Consider the following 23,089-nt stretch of genomic DNA (forward strand, 5'->3'; position numbering starts at 1 on the left):
TGAGCGAATGGCATTTGCTTGGACCTCACCGCTCCACTATGATTTCAGCACACACCACTTATGTTACCTTCATTGTGTCCACCATCATGTCCACCATCATGACCACCATCATGTCCACCTTCATGTCCACCATCATGACCACCATCGTGTCCACCATCGTGTCCACCTTCATGTCCACCATCATGACCACCATCGTGTCCACCATCATGTCCACCATCATGTCCACCATTGTGTCCACCATCATGTCCACTCATGTCCATCATTCCAAGATCTGACTTGCCCAGCTCTCACCTTGGAAACTTTAAGTCCAAACCATGAGTCTTCCTTCTCTCACAATTTCTCTTTCTCATGGGGTTATAATCAGGACTCTGAGATGCTACCTGTGGGATTCTCCACCCTGTGTTCTTTATTTTCCACCATACTCTCTTACTTTATCATACTCACTACCTTATCTTTGATACTTCAACTCTGTTGTGAGGAAACACTGATCATGTTGCAGGTTCACCCTACCTATATGATTGATCTTTTAAAGGGATCTGCTCTCCCAAATCTGTTTCACCTTCTCAATAAATACAACCATCCTGGCACAACTAATAAGTGAATGAATCATGAAATTGAAAAAAAAATGCATCTGTCTCTTATTCATTCTGTGATCCAGACTATACCAAAGGCTTAGTTACTACTGACATGAAAAGTTACCTTTATTTGAAGCACAGAATATCTGAAGAAGTAAGCATTTATCTTATTCTTTAAGATTAAATGTAAGTTTTATTGATTCATTCATTTCTCCACTTTCCTCTTGGGTGCAAGCATGTGGGTTAGCTAGGACTATGTTACACACCACAGGTCTGCAACTGTTTCAGGTTTTGTCCTAGTAGACAAATTATCAACATGGATGGTGATAATGTCTGAAGGATGATGGGGTCATAGTAAACATAGTGTAGTTGAAGAAATGATGCTTCGAATAAGAGATAAAAATAACTTAAATGCTATGGAAGGTCATCTAGTGTGCCAACTAGCCACTCAACATGTCAGGTACAGTGTTTGCTACCTTACATAGATGACCTCATTATTTAGAGGTTAAGAGTTCACTGCTGAGAGATTGAAGACTGGGATGGAAGTACATATAAGTATATGTAATTTAATAGGTCAGGCATGGCTTGGTGATGGACATTCATTTTGCACGTTGGGCTTCCTGCACCCTGCACAGTTTTAATAGTGGATACTACTGGTTGGTTATAGCAGTATTGTGCATACCTATGGTATTGTCTATGAGAGCCCTTGCTCACAGAAAATACTATGAGAGATTCCAGAAATAAATGACCTTGGTGATATTAACAAGACTGCACATTATCGTAATTGGCCATTATTGGTGATGGAGTCAGAATCGTCTTCAGCTAATTTCTCTTCAGACATGAAGCTAAAAGTTGCAATCACCTCACAGAATTAAAGGTGTGTCCCAAGCTGGGGTAACAACTGGCTCTTTGTAAAGTTTGGTGCCTTTCGATCTCAGATTATGGAGAGAAAAAAATGGAGCCATCCTTACTACAAACGTATGACACTAACAAATACTTGTGCTTTATCAGAAGAGAAATACTCCTTTTCTAAAGGAATGTTTCATATGTAATTTCATAGATATGGCTTACTGTTTACCTTAGATTTTGCTTTGTTGGGTATTGTTTTGAAATAAGGTCTCAGCTAAGTGTACCAAACTGGTTTCACTTCCATATCAATCTTTCTGCACATAACCCTTGAAGTGCTGGGAATTGAGGAATATGCGTACCCAGCTTGTTCCCAGTGTTCCTCCCCATTAGTTTTCTTTTCTTTTTCTTCTAAAACTTTTTGATAGTATTAACCTTTACGAGACACTCACTTAAGTACTGGGAGAATGAGGGTCTAACTGCGAAGACTTTAACTCTATTTCCTAGCCTTTGGGTTGCGGTTCAGCTCGAAAATGAACCATCACAAAAGTGCATACCAGGACCTTGTTCCATCAAAGATAACACAAATACATATCCTCACTTGGAAGGCTCCTTGAGCTGAGCTAATTCACTCCCATTTCCCTTGTCCTTGGGCTGCAGAGTACCCTGGGAAGGGCTGGGTAACTGTATGGTGTGTGCTAATTTCTAAGCCTGGTCTTGTTATCTGCATGCTTATCTTGTGTTCCCTTGACTGTTTACCTTCCTGGATCTTCCTTTTCCCCCTTCTCTACAATGTTTGGTCCCAGTGATCAGCAATGAACCTGCTAGCACTACCGTGTGATGTCCTGGTCTTAGCTGACCTTGATTTGTTTAGTTTAGAAGGAAGGAATCAAGCTCCTTCTAAAGCGCCGATGGAGGAAGCACCCTGATGCGTCTCTGCAGGTCCCTGGCTAGGCAGGCATGCGATGGAATGGCTACAATGGAGGAATGGGTACCGGGGCTGGCACAGCAGTCAGATCGCGGCGTTTCTGGTGCCAGTTCTGATATCTGCTGGCTGTGTACCCTGTCTCAGCTTCTCCAGCTACTTCAGCTCCACAGACCTTGTTTGAAGGTTTTCACAGAGGGTTAGATAAACTGCAGTCAGTGGTAGCAAGAGAAAAGGGGAGACTTTTGTTTTCCAGAGGATATCCATCTCTGAGAGGATGGAACAGAGTGATAGGAAGAAGCACAGGCAAGAATAAGCGTGATTATGGGAAGAGGGTAATGGAAGGAGAGGAGAAACCATGGACAATGGCTGGAAGCCATCCTCCTAAATCTGCCCTCTGGGAACTTACCCTGCGTTCCTTTGAAAACCCTCCATCATCACGAGGCATCTAGCCGTGCATCTCTGGTTTTCACTGGCCACGGGGAGGAGCCCAGTTCCCTCTGCTAGACTGTCCCCTGAGATCTCCTCCAGGTTCTTATTCTGTACCACGATATGAACAACAACTTCTTAGAGCTGCATGTCCAAACTTCCCTTAGGAGCTGGGGGATACTTTGAATTTCACCACAGATTTGTATGTACCCTAAAATCACAGTGAAATAGGGTTGATAATGAGCCACAAAATAAAAACCACCAAAGAATGTTATTCTCAGGCCTTGTTGCCTTTCAAATAGTGAAAACCACCACCACTACCTTGGAGTACTCTCCCAACGAACTGTGTGTGTTTTGAAGTCAATTTCTTCCAGTTGAGAAGGCGAGGGTTCTAAAGTTCAGTCTGATGGCTGTCTATCCAATCTACCTCTGCAGTGATTTTTAAGGACCTCTGGCAATTAACCACCACCGATGGCTATGCATTGGGCTCTAGGAACACTTTTGTCCTGAGATGGTTCCATTCCAGTCCTTGACGCTGAACAACCACCATAGATTCAGAAGAAATGATGGAAGAAGGCAATCCTTCTAAAAGGGAGCCAGGGTAGGAGACAGGAGGAGTGGAAATTGCATTATTACTTCCCAGAGGCAGAAAAGATAAGACCACGGGAGCCATAGAATTAAAAGCTGCGCTGCAAGGGATTGTTTAAATGATCCTCAAATAGCTTAACAATCAAAGCCAGAATCTGAACCACGTCATTGAGTACAATAATGTTGCTTTACACCTGATGTTTCCTCTGCATTTGGGCAAAGCTATGGTGCTCAGTTTATTGATAAGGAAGCTGAGATGGAGAGAATTAAAATCCCATGCTCTGCTTTACTCAGTCAGTGTTAGAGCCAAAGTTAAATCCAAGCATATAGTTTCCAGCCCTACATGGTGTCTTTGACTGATGGATTGATTGATTTGATTTGTTCATTCATTAGACCATTTGTGATGCAGGGTTAATATTCATCCAAAGCAAAGACTGAGCATTATCATGTCAAAATACTGGAATTTAAAGATAAAGGCCATTCCAAATTCACAGGAATATGTGGTTTATTTATTTTTTTTTTGTTTGCTTCTTTGTTTTGTTTCTTTTTTTTTTTTTTTTTTTTTTTTTTTTTTTTTTAGGCATGGTGACACAAGCCTTTAATCCCAAGAGGCAGGGGCAGGGGCAGGCAGATCTCTATGAGTTAGAGGCCTGCCTGGTCTACAGAGCTAGTTCTAGGACAGACAGGGCTATGGCACAGAGAAACCTTGTCTTGAAAAACCCAAATAATAATAAATACTAATAAATTAAATTTATTTATTCTATGTGTTTTTCACATCATGTATCTTAATCTCACTCATTCCCCATCCCTTTGCATTTGCCTTCCACCCCTGCACACATCCCCTAATAAAACAAAAATTAAGAGAAAAAAAGTAAAGGAAACAAAATAAGATTTTTTTTTCTTCTTAAAGCAATGAATTAAGAATCTTGTCATTGAAGCTGCAGTATGACTCAACAAGTCACACCCTATACCCCTTGGTCCACACATTTCTACTTGCAAGTAGAAACTACTCTCGAGGAGTCATTGGTCTAGTTTGAGGACCCTGGTTTCCACTACACTTTCTATGCTAGACCCCCAGTAGGACTGTTCCTGGACATCCCGCTGGCGCCCCCGTGTTGTGGAGATCTGCAGCCTTGGTTGGGTCTGCCAGTCAGGTCCCTTCAAGTGCTGTAGCAGACAGGGTGAATGGTGGAGCAGGCTGAATAATAGCCCCTGGACTGGGACTGGGAAGCGGCAGGGTTGATCTAACAGATGGGGAATGGGAACAGCTGCCCCATGCTCGCGATTTCCAGGCTGGTTCACTCACTCCTCAGCTAAGAGGATTGGTCTGTATCCTAGCAGGATACAGGGCCTGCACTCCTGAATGTTGCAGCTGGTGGAGATGGAGATAGTTCTCCCATTCTTCTGACCACAGGGCCAGGTCCCCCATCTGCCCCAGGCGTTAGTGGGTGGAGGAAAGAAGCCACCAAAGACCGATGAGAAATGTTGGCAGCTTCCTGTGCTCTTGGCTGCGGGGCTGGTTCAGCCACACCTTGTTAACAGGGTGTTCACTGTTCTTTCCCTCCCGAATCTCCTGAGGACCCAGAAGGCTACTGGGGACAATAATACGTACGCCACTATCCTCCTAGAGGATTCGTTCCCTATCTTATTCCTTGTTAAGTAGCTTTGACCCGCAAGCAATGTTTAGTGGGTATAGAGTGGGCTCCGCCGTATAATTTTACCCAGTGAGGGTACGCAGGGAAAGAACACCGAAAAGTGTTGGACTGAGGAAGATGTAAACATGGGGACATAGTCTTCGTGGCAGGCTTCTCAGAACAGGAGGCGTTAGTATGTACACTGATTATTTCATCCAGGGAGCCATCACAGCGTTTTCCATTGTGTTGAGATCTTTTTTTCCTATATCCTTAGTTCACTGGGCAAGTTCATTGCAGTTGTTATGAGCCTCAGGGCAAATGCAAACAAATCTTTGTCTTCCTTACTATTTTTTTCCTTACATGTAAGGACAGTTTCATACTCCCCTTTGACTGTTTCCAGGATGTTCTGTTCTGTCAGGCTGAGACTCTCCTGTTTTTGAATTTTTTTTTTTAAATGAGGGTTTCTTTGGCTGGCACGGTCAGACTTCAGAGTTCTCGTTTTCTCAAAGCAGAATATGAGGAGTCCAGAGATGAAAGGACTCACTAATAAGTGTAAAACCAAATATCCTTGATGATCTGATGTGGCTTTTCATGTCATCATAGAACATGCTTCCAAATTCTACATTTCCAGAATGTTCCATGAACTCTAAATACAGCAAAACCACTCCTCCATTGTGGCACCCATCACTTCCTTCAGTTGGATGCCTTTCCTAGTAAAATGATGTACCCCAAGAAGAATTCTACTCATACCTCATCACACCGTGAAGGCATGTCTGTCTTCTGAACCTACATAGGAAAGTCTATGCTTTTTTGATATGCTTGAGAGCATATCAAAAGCTTGTGGAACATTTTAAAAATTAATGGTGAACCCTCTCTGATGACTCTAGCTTGTGTCAAGTTGACCTGCAAAGCCAGCCAGTATAATACCTTGCTCAAAGGTAAGAATGACTCCTGTATTTGAACTCAGGAAGGGGAAGTAATTGATTCTGAGCATTTGGAGGAACAGACTGGCTATCCTTGTTCAGCTCTATCTGTGAAAATGGCAGGAACTGTACTTAGACTTTGAACTACAACTCAAACTTAATGTATAACAAGTTCTCAACTGCCGTGGGGTGTGATCATCCTCTACATCCTTGCATTATTCCTTCCTCAGTAGTGAGGTAAGAAGCATCTCACTTATGGCCATTTTATAGGATAATCACCAAGATGCCTGGAGCATAAAACAGCCTGGCTGGCAGCATTCTACTACATGGTGCTATCAATGAAGAGGGATTCTCACTCACATTTATTGACAACGTCCATGAATGGCATGACTCGGTCCTGGTGGATTTTACATTTCTTTTTGTTGTTGAGAAAATATATTAAAAAGAGATTTGTGTTCAACAGGAGAGAGGAAATATGTATGTTCAACGCACATAGACAATGAATTTGTAGCGGTGCTGAAGAATACATGATTTCTGACCTTATCCCAGCCCCTTCTGCTCTAAGCACAGTATGCTTTATAAACATCTCATTTCTGGTCTTCCCATACTTAAGTTGTGCATAGAAGTCTATGAGCCAACCTTCCCTTTCAATCTTTTCAACTGTGAATTTTCAACTGCGTCTTGCTCTAGCCGCGCCCCTACCTACAAGCCCATAGTGTTAGTCCATCTTCCATGCTACACAATAATTCATTGACTCCATGACTCTGAAGAGTCAGAGATGTGCGCCATGAGTGTTCACACCCGGTGCTCATACCTTTCCTGGATTCTGTCCTGTACTGCTTTCATCTGTCTTAGACTTTCCCTTGCAGGGTTTGGTGCTCAGGCAATCCAAAAGTGGCCTACCAAGGAAGACGAGGAGAGGATGTCCCAGGACATTCAGCTAGGACTTGAGGACAAGTTCTGTGCTAACAAGAGTCAGACAATCCAGGAAGGTGACTTCAGTTTTGACGAATGCACAGTTACTATGTTTGAACACCATTACACTCGTAACCTAATATATCAGCATAAATTAAAATGTGTATAAACAGAATTGCAAGCTTTCTCTACATGTGTAAGACAAAGCGTGAGAATACCCCTGTTTACTTTCTTTCCTTCCCTCACTTCTCCTAACCAAAAGACAGGCCATTAAGGAAGAAGCACTCAATGAGGAGTAAGGGGCGTAGAACCCGTTCCCGACTGTGATTTAATGGCTTGGGATAGTTCACTGTTTCCCTTGCATTCGGATGACGGGAGTCCAGTAGGTATTCTCCCAGGTGTACACCATCTGTGCACGTTATTTATACTTAGCCAACAACTGTAGTAGAATAAGGCACAGGTTTCTTTTATGCTCTCACAGTACGACACACCATAGGAAGGACCCGGTAAAAAAAAAAAAAACCAAAGAAGGAAGCTCCCCCCGACCCCCTTTTCTCCTCCCTCTCTCTCTCTGGTTATGACATCTGCCAGCCATATACTGTGGGAAGCCATTGTGGCTTCTGAAAAGGCCTTCTCCTTTGAGAAAATGCAGACAACAGACTGGGTGCTATTAATGTCCTCTAGACTTAGGTCTAGGAATCAGAAGTCTGGGAGTGAATACGGAGAACGCTTACTTCGACCTTGCTTCTGTCCATTAATCTCTGTTTTCACTGCCAGCTTGTAGACCATACTTTATTTTTCTAATTAATCATTGCTTTCTTACAAATAGTAACGTTCCAATATAAAACACGACAAATGACCTGTTGAAGCGATGTCTCCAATAAAGTGTTGATGCCACAGTTATGGGTAAAGCTCGCACCAATCAGAACCGTTGTCTGAGAAGCAGAAGACAGTGAACTCATACCGTCTCCCATCTTCTTTGACTCACTTTGGACACCCAAGGGAAAAGGGAACCCTGAGTGCAATTCTGTGGTGGAATTCATACTAGCAACTAACCCAGGAAGGCAGTGGCTGATATGGTTGGTGAGGGGAAATCACCTCACCCACCTCCAAATCATCCTGTTCCTCAGTGCACAGGTCCCCAAACTCTTAAAATACGACCGCCGGGAGCCCTCTCAGAACCCCGCTTTTACAGAAGGTCTTAAGAGACCATATGCAGATTCCCTTAGAATCCTCACAGCCGTCATATTTTGTCACATGACGTCGTCATAAACCTGAGGGTTCTCAGTTGCCCTGGAAAGACCCTTGCAACCCAAATGTAAGTTCTCCCAGAGAGATTTCAAGCACCACCGTATTTTGTAAGAAAGGAAGACATTTCCTTTCATTTTGTTCATCTCTGCCACCCAGTAAAGGGAACTGTGCGTCAATGTACATTTGGCACCCAGTCCTGTCCTTGCCTTCATCAAGGGTTCGGTTCTCCTGAATACAAGGAATGCACATGAATGTCTGAATGCAAACAAGTAGCTTAACAAAATTATATATATATATTCTATCTATCCCTGGAAGTGAAATGTAATTACCAGGTTAAAAAAAAGAAAAAAGAAAAAAAAAGAGCACCCATTTACGAGAGCCTATCACATTTCGCGTCTCTGCACGCCGCTCCCCCCCAACACTGCTCCTGTTGTGTCGGATAGTGGCAGTGTTGAGCCCGGGAACCGGCGCCCAGCCCGCGGCGGTCCCCGCGGCCGCACAGTCTCCGCGGCTGACTCCGACTCGCTGGAGCTACTGGGCCGCGAGGGCGCTGGGGAGCGGGAGGGGCGCGGGGGCTGGCGAGGGGTCCCGGATCCGCGTCCCCGAACTGTTCTCCTCCCCCCGCCCGCCCGCGGCAAGAGCCCGCTCCCTCCCAATTGACCGAAATTCACCGAGGGGGGCGGCCGAGGGAGAGGTCGTCGGCCGCTCGCCGGCTGCGCCTCCCTGGGCTCCGGCTGGGGAGCGGCCCGGGCTCGCTGAGCGAGCAGTGTGGGCTCCCGCGCCCCCTCCGGGGCAGATCGCGGGGTGGCAGTCCCCGTCCGCTCCGCCGCGCGGCCGGCCGCTCCAATCCTCCCCCTCCCCCGCTCACGCCCTCCCCCTTCCTTTCAGTAGGACTCCGGGACTCGGGAGAGGGCGCGGGAGGCAGGCACACGGGCCCGACCCCACTCCAGCGCTCGCCGGGGACGCGGGCGGGCGGCGAAGGGACGCGGAGGGGGCGCGGGGCGGGCGCGGTCATAGAGCGGCGGCGGCGGCGGCGGCGGCGGCGGCAGTAGCGACCGCGGGTGGACCAGCGGCGGCGGCAGGGCCGGCGGGCGCCGGGGACCGAACTGCACAGCTCAGCAAAAGCGCCCCAGCCCTCGGCGCGCCGCCTCCTGCGAGCCCAGCCGGGCAACATTTTGTAACCCTCCAATTCATCCTTTGGAGGAAAGGGGGGGACATAGCATTGAACGGAGAGACGGGGGAATCTATATAATATATATGTACATATGCATATTTATGTATATGTACATATATATATTATATTTGGTTCCTGCTAAAATTAGCCGGGCTCGCCGAGCGCCTGTGTGCGAGTGTGTGCGAGTGTGTGCGTGCGGGCGTGTGTGTGAATGTGATTACTCCAGGACTCCTCGGGCTCCGGAGACGCCATTTTCCCCCTTGATATCTCTCTCCGTAAATCGGTGGCGCGGCGGAGGCGGCCGCGGCGGGCGGGAAGCGCGGGGCTGGCCGGGGCGCTCGCCGCCGCCTGCGCGCCCGGGGGCCCCGGCGCCCCCCGAGCGAGGGCGGCCCGCCCCGCGCGTCGCCGTTTGACAGATGCTCGTCGCTATGGAGTTGCCGCAGCAGCACCTTTGGGGGCTCGGACGAGCGACCGGAGGCGGAATCTGAGCGAGCGCCCAGGCCAGCGGAGCCGGAGCCGCCGGGACATGGGTGAGCAAGCGCGGCGACCTTGGCGCGGGAGCCGGGGCGCCTAACCTCCCGCCGCGCCGCGGGCCCAGCGCGCCGGGGGCCGGGGGCGGTGTGTGCCATGCATGCAAAAGTTCACGTCGCCTCGCCGGGGCTTTGACTTTGCACTGGGCTGGAGGGGGGTGGGGGGCCCGGCCAAGGGGGCGGGATGCAGGTCCCCGCGAGGCTGCGCGGGGATGGGCGCGATTCCGCCGGCTGGTGGGTCGGCAGCGGTGCTGACTTAACTGGAGTAGCCCGTTGGTGGCGGTGATGGTGGAAGCATCGGGATGGAGGGCTGGGAGCTTATTGAGTTTCGGGCTAATCTGATCCCCTCCCTACCTCCTCCTTAAGCACCCTCCTTTGGTCCTGCTGTCGGCTGCCGGGGCTGGCGGGTTTGGCTTTGGTGAAGTGGACTGGGGAAAGGGAGGGGGTAGGGAAAGGGGTGGGGAGGCGGCAGGATATTTTTTTCCCCTCTCTTTGTAACTTGCAGGTTAAGTGGAGCTAGAGAGCTACATTGTAACCTAGTTGGCTGGGGGGGGGGGGTGTAGTGTTAAATGTATCAGAATCTAGCGTGTCGTTAATAGAAGAACAGGCGAGAAGTGGTCCAGCCAATGAAGGTTGGTGTGTGCTTGTATTCTGGCTGTGTGTTAGTTTTTCTCTTTTAAAAATCTTAATCAGTGGATTTGAGTCTCTTTCTTGAGATCTCCAGGCTGGGGATTGTGAAAAGGCAGGAATTCCCTTAAAAGCAGAGAATGCTCCCTTTGAAAGCTCGCATTGTGTGCGTTTGTACAGGAGCCCAGGGCTTAGGAATTAACGCAGGCTTCCCTGTTCGGTGGTTTCCAGTGGGAAACCACTCCGGAAAGGAAGCCCTTCAGTATGGATTTATTGTTTTTGTCTTTGGAACCATTATCTCTTTGACCAAAATACTGTCTGTGAAGTTCCCCAGAATCCAAGTCAGGTAAATTGGACTTGGCATATCTGTAACAAGAGGACACTGTTTTCGGTGTTGGGTAATTGCAATTTCTGATCAGTAGAGCATGCTGCTCCTAAAATAATAATATTAATAATAAAAATAATAATAAATAAATAAGTCACCGCCGCCGAAATGCTATCTTCTATGTCCTCTGTACACTCTCCAATCTCCCCCCTCCCAGACCCGCACCAGCCACTACACTTCTGAAATTGGACCCAACTACAGATATTTTGTGGAAGATCAGGAAAGTTGTTCAGTTGGAAGTATGGGATGAGGCTAGAGATACTGGGAGTGTGGCCATGAGTTGTTACTGCCCTCTGATGCCACATTTATTCTTTATGTGCCTTTGTGGGATTCTCAGCATGTGTATCTGTCTGAAAGGACTGTTGAGGGAAGGATTTCCGATTGGTTTCCGTTTCAAATAAACTGTACCGATAATCTCATGGCTGGCGTCTGATACTAACAGGGCTCTGTGTGTGTGTGTGTGTGTGTGTCCTAGTCCTGCAGAAACTCTGCTTTACAAGGAAGTAAAGGCTGTTCCTAGTCTTCCTGCCCACAACCATCCACACCTTCTCTGGTGAGTTTGAGTCCATGGTCTTCTCCTTCCTTCCTTCCTTCCTTCCCTCCTTCTTTCCTACCTTCCTTCCTTCCTTCCTTCCTTCCTTCCTTCCTTCCTTTCTTTCTTTCCTTCTTTTTGTTTTTGGTGCATTCCTTTTTCCTTTTATTTTCTTTCCTTCCTGTTTTATGGATTGATTTATTTATTTTCCTGACAATTTTCACTGAAAAGTGATTCCATAGAGAAGCTGTCACCAAAACTCTTGGTCAGTTTGGGCCCACCCTCCATGATTATATAGTGCCTGCAGTTAAACCTCATGTGTCTCATTCAAACCTGAAATTTGAAATTCCTGTTTGCACCTCATGCTGGGATGAAGAGGGGCCTGGAGTGGAAGAATGGTCTCTGCAGACACATCTTCAGCCCTGAGACCAGATCTAGGTACCCAGGAAAGGGTTTCCTTTCTCACCCCAGTTAAATACAGCCTGGCTGGCAAGAGAAGGTGGTGCCAGCTGGCCAAGGGGGAGAAGAGGGTTTACAGCCTTTTAAGATGCAGTCAGTTTACAATCCTGCCTCCCTCTTCTCTGGACGTCTGTGGCTTCCTTCCACTGACTGTCCTTAAACTCCTGGAAGGAGGCTGATTTCTTTGCTCTGAACTGGATTTCCAGGTTGCATAGTCACATTGAAGGCATTGTGTTTCTAGGCCTGTGCTTCAGCTCATTGCTGGCCACCAGCAAAAGCAGGTTAAGGCAGATCAGAAGGCTTAAGAAGGCAAGTGTGGTTGAAGGAGGCCTTTTCAAGCTTCAGGAAAGGTAGCCAGGCTCAGGAAATACAGAGGTGTTTGGGGGTACTGCCTGGTACATGATCCTTTTCGTGTGTGTGTGTGTGTGTGTGTGTGTGTTTGTGTGTGTTTGTGTGTGTGTGTGTGTGAGAGAGAGAGAGAGACAGACAGACAGACAAACAGAGAGAGAGATCCTAGTTTGAGGAAGTTGAACTGCAGTTGGAGCTGGGCTGTGTAAGTTACTGCCACTTGAGTAACCTGAGCTGAGCTGGGGGAGGAGGTGGGGATCACAGGCATTCAGGAGACAGAGGGAAAGGGACCTGTCTTTCTGAGCAGGAAAACTAAATGTGTCACCAGAAAAAATAAATAAATAAATACATACATACATAAATAAAAAGAACAAACTGGAGGTGGGGGGAAGGGATGGCTGGAAGGAAGGAACATACAGGCGATCATCTCAGGCAGTGGCTTTACTTAGGAAGAAAGCCACTTGGAGCTTGGAAGGAAATAACTGCCTTATATGCTTCCCAGGAGCCTGGCCAGAGCAAGGCTGTAATCTGATCTTTCTGGTGTTAACATCAGAATGCTATGTAGGAAGGCCTTGCTGGCAGACTCAGTTCTAGGTGTCCCATGGGAAGCCTGGAGGTGTCCCCAAGGGAGGCCAACAGTCCCTGCTGCCAGGGGAGCAGCTGGTCCCAAACTGCCATTCCTCACAAAGAGCTACTTTGAGAAGTACCTGACCCCAGGGAAGGAGAGGAGAGGAGAGGGAGAAAAAAGCAGAGCTTTGGGTTACTGGAGGGTCTGACTGAAAGTGGCCAGTGGAGAGAGCCAGGAGGGACATCACTGCCCAGAAGCAATGGGTGGGGACATCCTCTCCATGATCCCCCATTCCTTAACTTTCATTCCAGCAGGACCCAGATTAATGCTTCTGTGTGTCACAGAGCTGACCCTCTAGGAGAGCAGAGTTCTTGCAAAGTGGTCATTATATTCAGCCCTGCTGCCATCTCTGACATGTTTCTGTGGCATGCAAAGAGGAGAGTGCACTAGATGTGTGGATCATCCTTTCTGGGTTCCTGTAGAGACCCTGGCACTTGGCCGGGCTTCCCTTGGCCTCCCAGAATGCCAGTTTCTTCCTTGGAGACTTGAAGCTTTAATTAAAACCAGAAAGCTATTGAAGACAGACCCAGCCAATGAGATTCTGTTTTCTGTGCTGCTCAGGGATGAGAAAGAATTTTTTTTTTTTTTGCTGATGGCATTTCACGTTGCTTTGGTTTTACTCATGGCAGAAGAACTGGGTACATTATTATTAACACATTAGCATTGTGTAAGGATCTCAGAACTTAACATTGGATGGGATGGCATTGGTTCAGAGACCCATGGTGTGAGAGCCTGCAAGCTAGGGCAAGGGCATGCCTGAAGTACTCACAACATTGAGTCATAGAAGACATTCTCACTGGAAGTCACTTCGCCAGGTTCCTGTGAGAAAGGGGACAACATTCATCCTAGTCCTGTCTTACAATGTGTTATGAAGTTAGATCAGCTATGATAAAACATCTAACATGACTTAGAAGGGGAAAATCTTCTTTCTTTATTATTATTACAATTTTAAAAGTGCCAGTTTGGGATGTGTGGGTGTTGGTGTTGGTGTTTTGGGCTTTTGGTGAGGCTGTACATAATGGCAAAATAAAACATAAAACAAAAACATGGTAGAACAAAGTCACTTACCTCCTGACCAGGAGAGTGGGAGGAAAAAGGACTGTTTGGGATCCCAGAAGCCTTGAGCCCATGCTCCCAGTGACCTAAAGACCTCAGGTCCCGCCTCTTACGTTTCTAGTTCTCAGCAATGCTACTTTGGAGATGCATGATCTTTGATGGGTATTAAACTCCAAACTTTCCATTGCTATTACCATATCAATTGCCCCCCCCCCGTGTGTGTGTGTGTGTGTGTGTGTGTGTGTGTGTGTGTGTGTGTGTTGGGGTGGCGCTTTTGTTTTGGAATTCTTTTATTTTTCTTTCTTTCTTTCTCCTCCTCCTCCTTCATTATCAATTGACACAGAGTCTCACTGTGAAGCCTGAGCCTGGAATTCACTATATTGACTAGGCTTGTCTTGAACTCATAGAGACCTGCTTGCTTCTGCTTTCCAAATGCTAGGAATAAAGGACTGTGTTATCATGCACGGTGTTCTGTACATTCCTAATGAAGGTGAGGATACTTTGGCCAGCCCAGCCCTTGATAAGTACTAAAAATAAAACCCATGAAGGAACAACATTGATTCTTACCTACATTATTGTTCTGAATTTTTCATTTAGTCTCTACTAGATTATGTTCTCCTAGACACGTCAAGTTGAAGCTAAATGAATGTCGTGATTTGTTTACATTTTCCATCATGAGCTTCATAGGTACAGGCAGAACAACTTTCTTGTTAAATTTGGACATTTACCCCCGTTGAAGGGCGCTCTTCGAGGCTGAGGAGGTATTTTTAACAGTCTGGCTTAGAAACCGGCAGAAGGTAACTTGTGCTGTTCAGTGAAAGCGATGATGCTAGTGTCGAGTGCAGAATGTGAGGAGCTCTGATGCCCACAGGACCCTTTAGAGCAGCGGTCCCCAAACTTCCTATGCCCTGGCCCTTTAGTGCAGGCCCTCATGCTGTGGTGATCATTGCTATTTTGTAACGGACAGGTCATTTTGCTACTGTTACTAATTGTCATGTAAATACCCGATAACCAGGGTGTCTGTATGTGACCCCTGCAGGGGTCGTGATCCCACAGGTTGAGAACCACTGTCTTAGGAGGAAACAGATGTCCTCTCCCTAGAGCTATGGTGGACCATGGTAGGTTATGAAGCATAGCTCCATAAGACACAAAGTGAGCTGCTGAGTGGATTCTGCAATGGACAAGAGCTCAGCCTTTTCCAAATACTGAGGCAGGGAAGGGGGTAAATTTTGACCTTTGTTCAGAAAAATCATCGCTTTCATCTAACTTAGCTTTTCCCACCAAAAATATTCCCTTTCATATGAGTGGGGTCTTATTCATTTCAAAAATATCTTCATAACATATCCACCCCTTAGATCTTCTTAGGAAGGAATATATACATACATACATACATACATACATACATATATATCCCTGCTCAGAAGGTAAGGGAATGAATACCTTAGGTTTCCTGCGTTGACACAAGTTAGCTGAGTGACTGACCTGGGCCAGAGTGTGAGACCTCACATCTGTTGTGACCACATCTGTACTTTCTCATTACCTCCTGGCTAAGTGACCCCAGCAACTTATGTGGCTTCTTGGACCCACGGTAGCCTTCCCAGGAGAATGGGGATAAAGATGTCTCTGTCCCTATTGTAAGGATTTAGTTCTCCTAGAAAATTGCTGTCACTGAACTGGTGGAGTTTTTCTGTGCTGACTCTTGGAAACTGATGCTGGGACTCTGCCTGCCACAGCCCACAAACCCTTGTGTGTAGTAGTTGAACAAATGTAGCAGCGTATACATATCAGCTGTGAGTCAGTTGAGCTACTCCACGCATGATTAGATGCGTATGGTGCCACGTGTGTGTTTGACTCAGTCTCATGCGATGGCCAGTCCACTTGGACTCGAGGAAGAACTAGTGTTCAGGAAATGCAAAGAATCACGAGAAGACAAAGGGAAGGATGTGAACCTGCCGGGAAGAGACACAGTGGGCGGGCGGAGAGATGGTTTCCATCAGGGTTCCATAGGATTGAGAAGTATCACCTAAGACAGAATTTCTAATGTCTCTAAAGAGAAGAAATGCTAGCGGAATTGTGTTTGTCCTAGGACACCCAGGACGTTTTCCACAATCTGGAGTGCTTTTCATAGTCTCTCGGCTCCTGGAGTCTTGTGTGTTCTCCCTTATGATCCCCGGCCCCCGGTATCCCGAACCAGCAACGTTGTTTTCTGTAGTGTTCATTTTACAGTGTTTTCCAGGAAGCCCCACTTGGAGCAACATACAGGGCTTCTATTCCCTTCAGGTTAGTTTCCTCCATAACGCTGAGCATTCTGTCCCCTGTCCCCTTCAACACCTCAGCTTGCTCCATTGCCACATCCAATTGGGAAGGTGACCTTACTGGTTTGACCCCAGCATCTACCTATGAGGACAGCTGGCACCAATGTGCCTCTCAGCGAAGATGCACTAGCTATTCCAAATCAGCTCTGCTTATCTCTCCCCTGTGGCCAGAACACTTAGGGTCGATGCTTTGCTGCTTTTTGCATTTTTGTACCCTAATTGTAGACCTACCCAGGAAAGGTGCAACCTTGTCCCTCAAAGCCCTGGACCGACTAAGGGTTGACCCTCTGTTGCATGAATCTACCATGATATTTATGTAGAGTTAGCCCATTAAGAGTGAATGTTTTTAAAGTATACCAGATCATTGCAAAATGAAGCAACGCAGGGAGGAATCTCTTAGAATGAGTAACAGCTAGCTATGTTACTAGCTTTTTATAGTTTTGGCTGTCTTTCAGAGGAAATCACCCAATCTCAGCGTTGCCAGCAAAGCCTAAGAGGTGATGATATTTTATCACACGGGTGTCTTTTCAGTCAGTGGTTCCACGCTTTCATTCGGTAGTCAAACGTTTATTAAGTGCCTGCTAGAGTGTCCTCACCCCTCCAACACTCCCTGCTCTTGACGGTCTCTGAAAATTCCAGTCATGCATCCTGGTTTCCACACCCATTTTGCCATTTAACCTCCACTGCTTCAGTCAGCCTGCTTTTCTGCTCATTAGTGACTGGGCAAGCCTGACTACACAGAAGCCACATGGAAGGGAAGTTGGTGTCTTGGGATGCAGGCTTGAGGTTGCCACCCATTAGCCTGGGTGACAAGCAAGTCCCATTGCCCTTCTTCCTACCTTTACTCATTGGGAAGCGAAAAGGTTAAGACTAATATGGACAGTCCCATCTGAAATTCTGGATGCTACAGCTAGATGTGTCAAAGAGACTTTAAAACTTTTCCTTTAAAGCTCAGAGCTCCCCAAAGTCATTTAATGACACCCCTGACAACTGTCCAAACCAATCCCCATGAGAACTAAGGCACTCAGCTTGGTGTTTGATGTGGTTGAAAGAGTTACGGAAGGGGAAGTTGGTGCCCTGGGGTAAATTAAATCAGAAGCTCCCCAATTAGAGCAGAACAGGCTTGCAGGAATGGTGGGGTGGGGCATGGGTACAGTAAGTGTGAAGCAACACCACAAAAAGCGTGGAAGGAAGCAAAGGGTTAAATTATCCTCCTTAAGGTGTTTGAAGCCTGGGCCCTCCTTGGTGAAATAACTAAGTCAACACAAAGAAGATGGTACAAAGTCAACTCTGGAAAGTCCAAAGCTGTCATCTTCGTTGGGATTTTACCATCGCTTCCTGTGCCCTGTGGCACCCGGGATCTCTGCTGAAGCTTCTTCCTTTGCACACCTGGGGTCTGGGTAACTTTTCACGATGCAGATCTTGGGGACTTGGCAGCTGGGGCAGAATCTCTGCTTGTGACCTGTCACTCCATCCCCCACAGGAGTTGTCTGCTCTGCCACTGGAAGCTTGTATGAAAAAGAAAGATGTCTACTGGGTTGCTTTTCGTGTGCTGTGGGACCAGAAGGAACCCTACCCAGCACTTTCCTGCACTGCTGCATTGGGGTGGGATCAGGAAAATTCATCTTTGTCTTAAGGCACAATGAAAGGCTCTGGATTATCCGGAAGCGCACTAGTTGAATTCTTAGAAAGAAAAGCTGATGGAAGCTATTGAGATGCTGTGGTTTCAAACCCAGGAATTTGGGGGTTTGAAAGGATTTTGGATGAAAATGGAAGGAAAAAAAAAAAAGAGCAAGCACAAGCACAAAAAGCTTTATTATCATTTTATCATTATGTGCCAGTGACTCAGTCTGTCAGTGGAATGGGACTTGGAGAGATACAGAAATGGTGTTAGCTGAATTTGAGGAACCCAACATGGTAGCCCAGGAATGCTTATTGGAGTGAGGAGGGCATCATGTTCTTGGAGACAAATAAGAAAACGGGAAAATTTCCGTTGCGTTTTGCTGGCTATGCCCATAACCTGTTGTTATTTGAGCAAGAAAACCTTTTTGTTGTTGTTGTCCTGTTTTTATTAAGTTGTAACATGGTGGCCAGAAAGCATAATTTGACACGAAAGCACCCTGGGCTGCCTGCTCTTCCCAACATCATCTTTACCAACTCTATTAAGAAGTTCTTGGTACACAAATATTTTTTGAAGTCTTAGCATTTCATCTTGTATGAGGCTTTCTTCCTGGATGGGAAAGATCTGATATAAGATAGTATTTTTGCCCTTGGCAGTGGACAGTTAAATTTGAAGAGACATGTTTAGCCAAAATGCAAGTGACCATTCTAAGTTTGGAACCTTTTTTCCAAGTGGAGTTTTGCTACCTGTGTGATCCATTCTGAGGTGCATCAGGGAAGGCTTCAAGAAGGCTTCATTTGTGGGAGGAAGAGAAAGAAGGGGCCTTTCTTACAGGGAGACCCTCCAGGGGTGGAAGTGAGCCAAGGTGAAATATGGATTTAAAGTTCCCTTGAAATGAGATTCCCATGTATACAGCCCAGAAGAACTCTGACTTGTGGCCATGCTGCCCTCTGCGAGGCTCTGTATGTCACCAGCTCTGCATTTGCGGTTTGATATTCAAAAGAAGTGTCTTTAGAACAAACAATAAAACAACATATTAACGTTTGGATTGAGGATTGGCTCTTCTCCGGCCCCGAAGACTCCATTACACTGGAAGTTATCTTTACAAGTTTAATCCATAATTGGAGAAGGACACACGAGTTTTAGTAGTGATGCGATGGATGTTTAAATGGTAGTTCAAGATACCTAGAGGAGAAAATCTGTAAAGGAATGGAAATGGAGGGAATATTTGTTTAGCTCTGTGGTATGCCTAGCATTTTCTCTCCTGCAGAAGTGTAAGGTGTGTCAGATGACAAAGCACAAAGCAATTACTGAATCAAATGGTTGAGGGCATGAAGAATTTGTTTGTTCTAGACCCAACGTTCTACTCAACATTACAGGACATTTCTAGAAAGACTAAGGAACTTAGCTGCTATTCTCTCATTTGGCTTGCTCCCATCCTCCCAAATACATGCTTGTTTGTTTGTTTAATTTTCATTTTACATGTGATAGCTGGTGGATGATGGGTTCAAGTGATTACCTAATGTAATCTTTGGAGTTTGAGTGTGTTGTGAGTTAAATAATATTTGGGTCTAGAAAGGACTACCCCTGTGATTTCAGCAATCCTGAAAGTTAAGTTTTCATATGTATAAAATCAGCAGTTCTCTGGGTTAAATTGGGTTAAAATTTATAGATTTTTTTTTTTAAGATAGCAGACTGACGGTGAACCAGATGCACATCCTAAAAGCATCTTTACAATGTGGATTCCTGTTCCCTGCTTAGAAGGAAATACTAGGATTTACAATACTTTCTAACAGATCTACCAGGATCCATCTATTTTGACACCATCAATATGTGTTGTGTGTTTTCCCTCTGTAGGAGTCTGTGTAGTAAACAGGATGAGCAGGTGAGAAGCCGGATGTGAAGGGAGGTGATGAGTCAGAGGGTAGCAGTTTAGGGCTCTTATGAGCAGAAGCCAGTCTGAGATTTGGGTAAGAAGGTGGCCAGCCTTTGTGTTTTTTCTGGTCACAATATGAAAGAGGCATTGTGTATTTGAGCTACTCATCAGTCAACAATAGGGACATGCTGGTTCTGAGAACTGTGTTGTTAAATGCTTTTGTTATTGTGCAAACACCATAGTGTGGTCTTGTATAAACCTAGATGGCACAAGGTAATCAGGGAAGGTAGCCTCTGGATGCCATCAAGAGGCAGCCACATGAGAAGGTGGAGACGGTTGCAAGCCTACTGGCACGGCCTATGGCTTTACAGTTACCCTTAAATAATTAGAAAGAATACAGTTAAATTAATGACAAAAGGTATAGACTAGAAAGAGTCATGAACTAGTGGTGTAGCCCTTCAATATTACAACTGCATCTTATGTAGCATACATGATTTTATACGCTGTCCTACTGTGTGACTGGCACTGGGGTAGGTTTGTTCACATCGGGTCACATTAGATGGGTGAGTAATATCATGTACTATAATGTTACAGTGGTGAAAGCGTTGCTAGGTGATGGGTTTTCAGCTGCATTATAATTATGCAGGACCACCACCACACATGCATTTTGTTGTTGACGTAGATCTTTTCCTTCAGTGCACTGGTATGTAGCTAGCCTCAAGATCTGGCATAGGAAATGTGTGCCTTGAGCAAATTACTAACCTTTCTGGGACTTTGGTACCTTAAGGACAGGATCATGGCATCTCAGGGATGTATGTGGATTAAACTGATAATCACGGTAAGGCAGTGTTTCCCAACCTTTCTGGTGCTGTGACCCTTTAATGCAATTCCTTACGTTGTGACGACAACCATAAAATGGTTTTTGTAATTTTGCTACTGTTGTGAACTGCAATGTAAAGATCCGTGTTTTCCAGTGGTCTTTGGCGGCCCTATCCCTATGTAGAAAGGTGGGTCTAACCCCAAAGGGGTCTTGGCGCACAGGTTGAGAACCCCTGCTGTAAGGGTTCAGCGCAACCCACTCTCTTTTGTGTCGATAGTGTTCCTTCCCTAACCTCATGGAAGAAATTGATAGCAAGGAGGATGCTGTGGCTGAAACTGAGTATGCAAGCGTGATGGGTCCCGCGAGTCAATCCCCATAGCCTAGCTATCGTGTCATCATGAGAAGGCAGCTGCGATCGGAGTTGACAGTTAAGAGTGTGCCCACTTTCAAGCTTAGACTCTGGATTCAGATTCTCCCTGCTACCCGAGGCCCTCAGCATAAGGGTTGATGTTTTATACTCAAGTCTGGGTTCATCACAGCCCACTTAACCAGAGCTGGAGAAGAAACCAGTCCCACCTTTTAATAGCTTCTAAGTAGGTAAAGACTTAGCACCTAGCAAAGGCGGGCTGGAAGGACATATGGGGTTCACCTTATGGCTTCCCCTTATTAATTAAATGAAGACAGGATGTGTGTGTGGTGGGGAGGTGCTTTCTGACTGAAAGCAGTGGTATTTCCTCTGTGAGAAAAGCCATCAGTGCAGAACACAGAACACCCAAGTTAGCAGGGTTAAACTCAGCTGTCTCTGTGTGCTTTCCATTATGCATGAGTGTGGGGAAGGCTGGGTTCCAAGCCCTGGGCCACAGGGTTTTCCTTAGGGTGTGAGGAGAGATGGCAACACTAGCCCATTTGTAACTTGGCGGACACAGTCCAGGGGACCAATCAAGTTTAACAAAAAGTGTGAGCATTTACTAAGGTGATCCTAGGTAATTATGGTCTCATTTAATATTTAATCTTCAATTACTTCTCCTAGGAGCCCCTGAGGTAGGATTATTACCCACTTTCCAAACGAGACTTGAATGGCTTAAAAATGCCTAGTTGAATACAGTTACTAATGGGAAAAGACACTAAGTGATCTAATCCTATGACCTCCAGTCTGGCTTCTCCCAGTCTTCTTTGCAAGGAGAAGTGAGGTCTTTGAACACCTCCCATTGGGTTGGACAATTTCTCCTTCTGTGTTCACTGTGCTCTGAAATGTGCAGTGACCCATTCAAAACACTGTCCCTGCATTATAGAGACCTGATCAGTGGACAGGGCAGAAGACATTAAGACATTGAAACACAGTTTGTCAAGTGCTCTGATGTCAAGGAAATGAGAGGAAGACCCCTTCTGTCTGTCTGTCGCTGTCTCTATCTCTGTCTCTGTTTCTGTCTCTCTCTGCGTGTGTGTGTGTGTGTGTGTGTGTGTCCATATGCAAGTGTATTCAATGAGTAATGCTTAAAGTGAATCAGCTGGTCTTCTGGATGGAGGTGAAACTGGACCCAATTCTTGAGATAAATTAGAGCTAAGCCTGGTAGAACTGAGAAAGGCCACAGAGTCAGAGGAACTAGGGACCTTATGTGGTGGAATACACATCAAGGGCGTTCCAGAGATGTTGCTGGAAAATGTATTGGTGGGGGGAAACTCCAACATTGCTTCTTGGAGGAAGTACAATGTGATCTGAAATATAACTCACAGGTGTGTGGAGCACACACACACACAGCACACACAGACACACACACACACATACACACACACAGACACACCCACAGAGAGACACACACACATACACACACACACACACACACACACACACACACACACACACACACACACACACACACACACACACACACACGGCTGCTGGGTAAGAGGTTTGTCCTTTGATGTAGACCATAGATATGGATGCAGTGTCAGCAGATCGTGGTGTGAAGGTATCTTCACTCTTGCCGATTGAGAGCCAGGTATGTATTGGGTCACTTGATCCATTCGCTAGTGTTTCTGGACCATTTATCCCAAGAATTTTGGCAGCAGGAAGGGTTTTAAGAAACATCATCACTCAGAGTTATAGGCACTCCAAATCAAAGGGTGACTGACTGGCTATACTTTGACACAAACTTCCCTTCAACATTCATCAAGTAAAGAATGTAGGGCCTCTTTCCATGTATCATGGGCCGTGGCAGGCACTGGGGATAGCGTGGGACTCGAAAGAGGCAAGGGTGTTGCCCTCGAAGTTCTTAGTGTCTAGTTGGGAAGATGAGGTAAGACTCAAGAGAGGCACAGTGTTATGATGTAGGAAGTGCCCGGAAGGACACCTTATGTGTCACAAAAGCACAGAAACAGATCCCTGACTTGAGCAAAGAAGAGATATTTGATCTCATTCTTGTCTTTAACTAAAGAAGGCTGGAGGAGGATCCCAGGTAACACAGTTGCATGAGATTCTGCTGTGACTTCCACACAGTGCCCTTAGCAGATATGAAGAAGGATGACCATTAACTACCCTATTGCCAAAGTTAGTCAGTCTCTTGTTAGAACAAGACAAGGAAATGTTCTCCAACTGTAGGTCAGTGAGTGTAGGAAAGCACATGATGAGGGG

At 46.1% G+C, this 23,089-nt stretch overlaps 1 protein-coding gene across 1 annotated transcript in view; it reads left to right on the forward strand.

The window, feature by feature from the left end:
* The first annotated feature begins 9,305 nt into the window (after positions 1 to 9,305).
* Setbp1 (SET binding protein 1) overlaps positions 9,306 to 23,089 on the forward strand; it is a 324,979-nt gene continuing 311,195 nt past the window's right edge. The window contains exon 1 of the mRNA XM_051201988.1: positions 9,306 to 9,790. The gene's annotated coding sequence lies outside the window, so the exon portion shown is untranslated. The remainder of the gene's footprint in view (positions 9,791 to 23,089) is intronic.

The sequence above is a fragment of the Phodopus roborovskii genome, unplaced genomic scaffold (genome assembly GCF_943737965.1).
Source record: "Phodopus roborovskii unplaced genomic scaffold, PHOROB, whole genome shotgun sequence".
In the NCBI taxonomy this organism is placed as follows: Eukaryota; Metazoa; Chordata; class Mammalia; order Rodentia; family Cricetidae; genus Phodopus; species Phodopus roborovskii.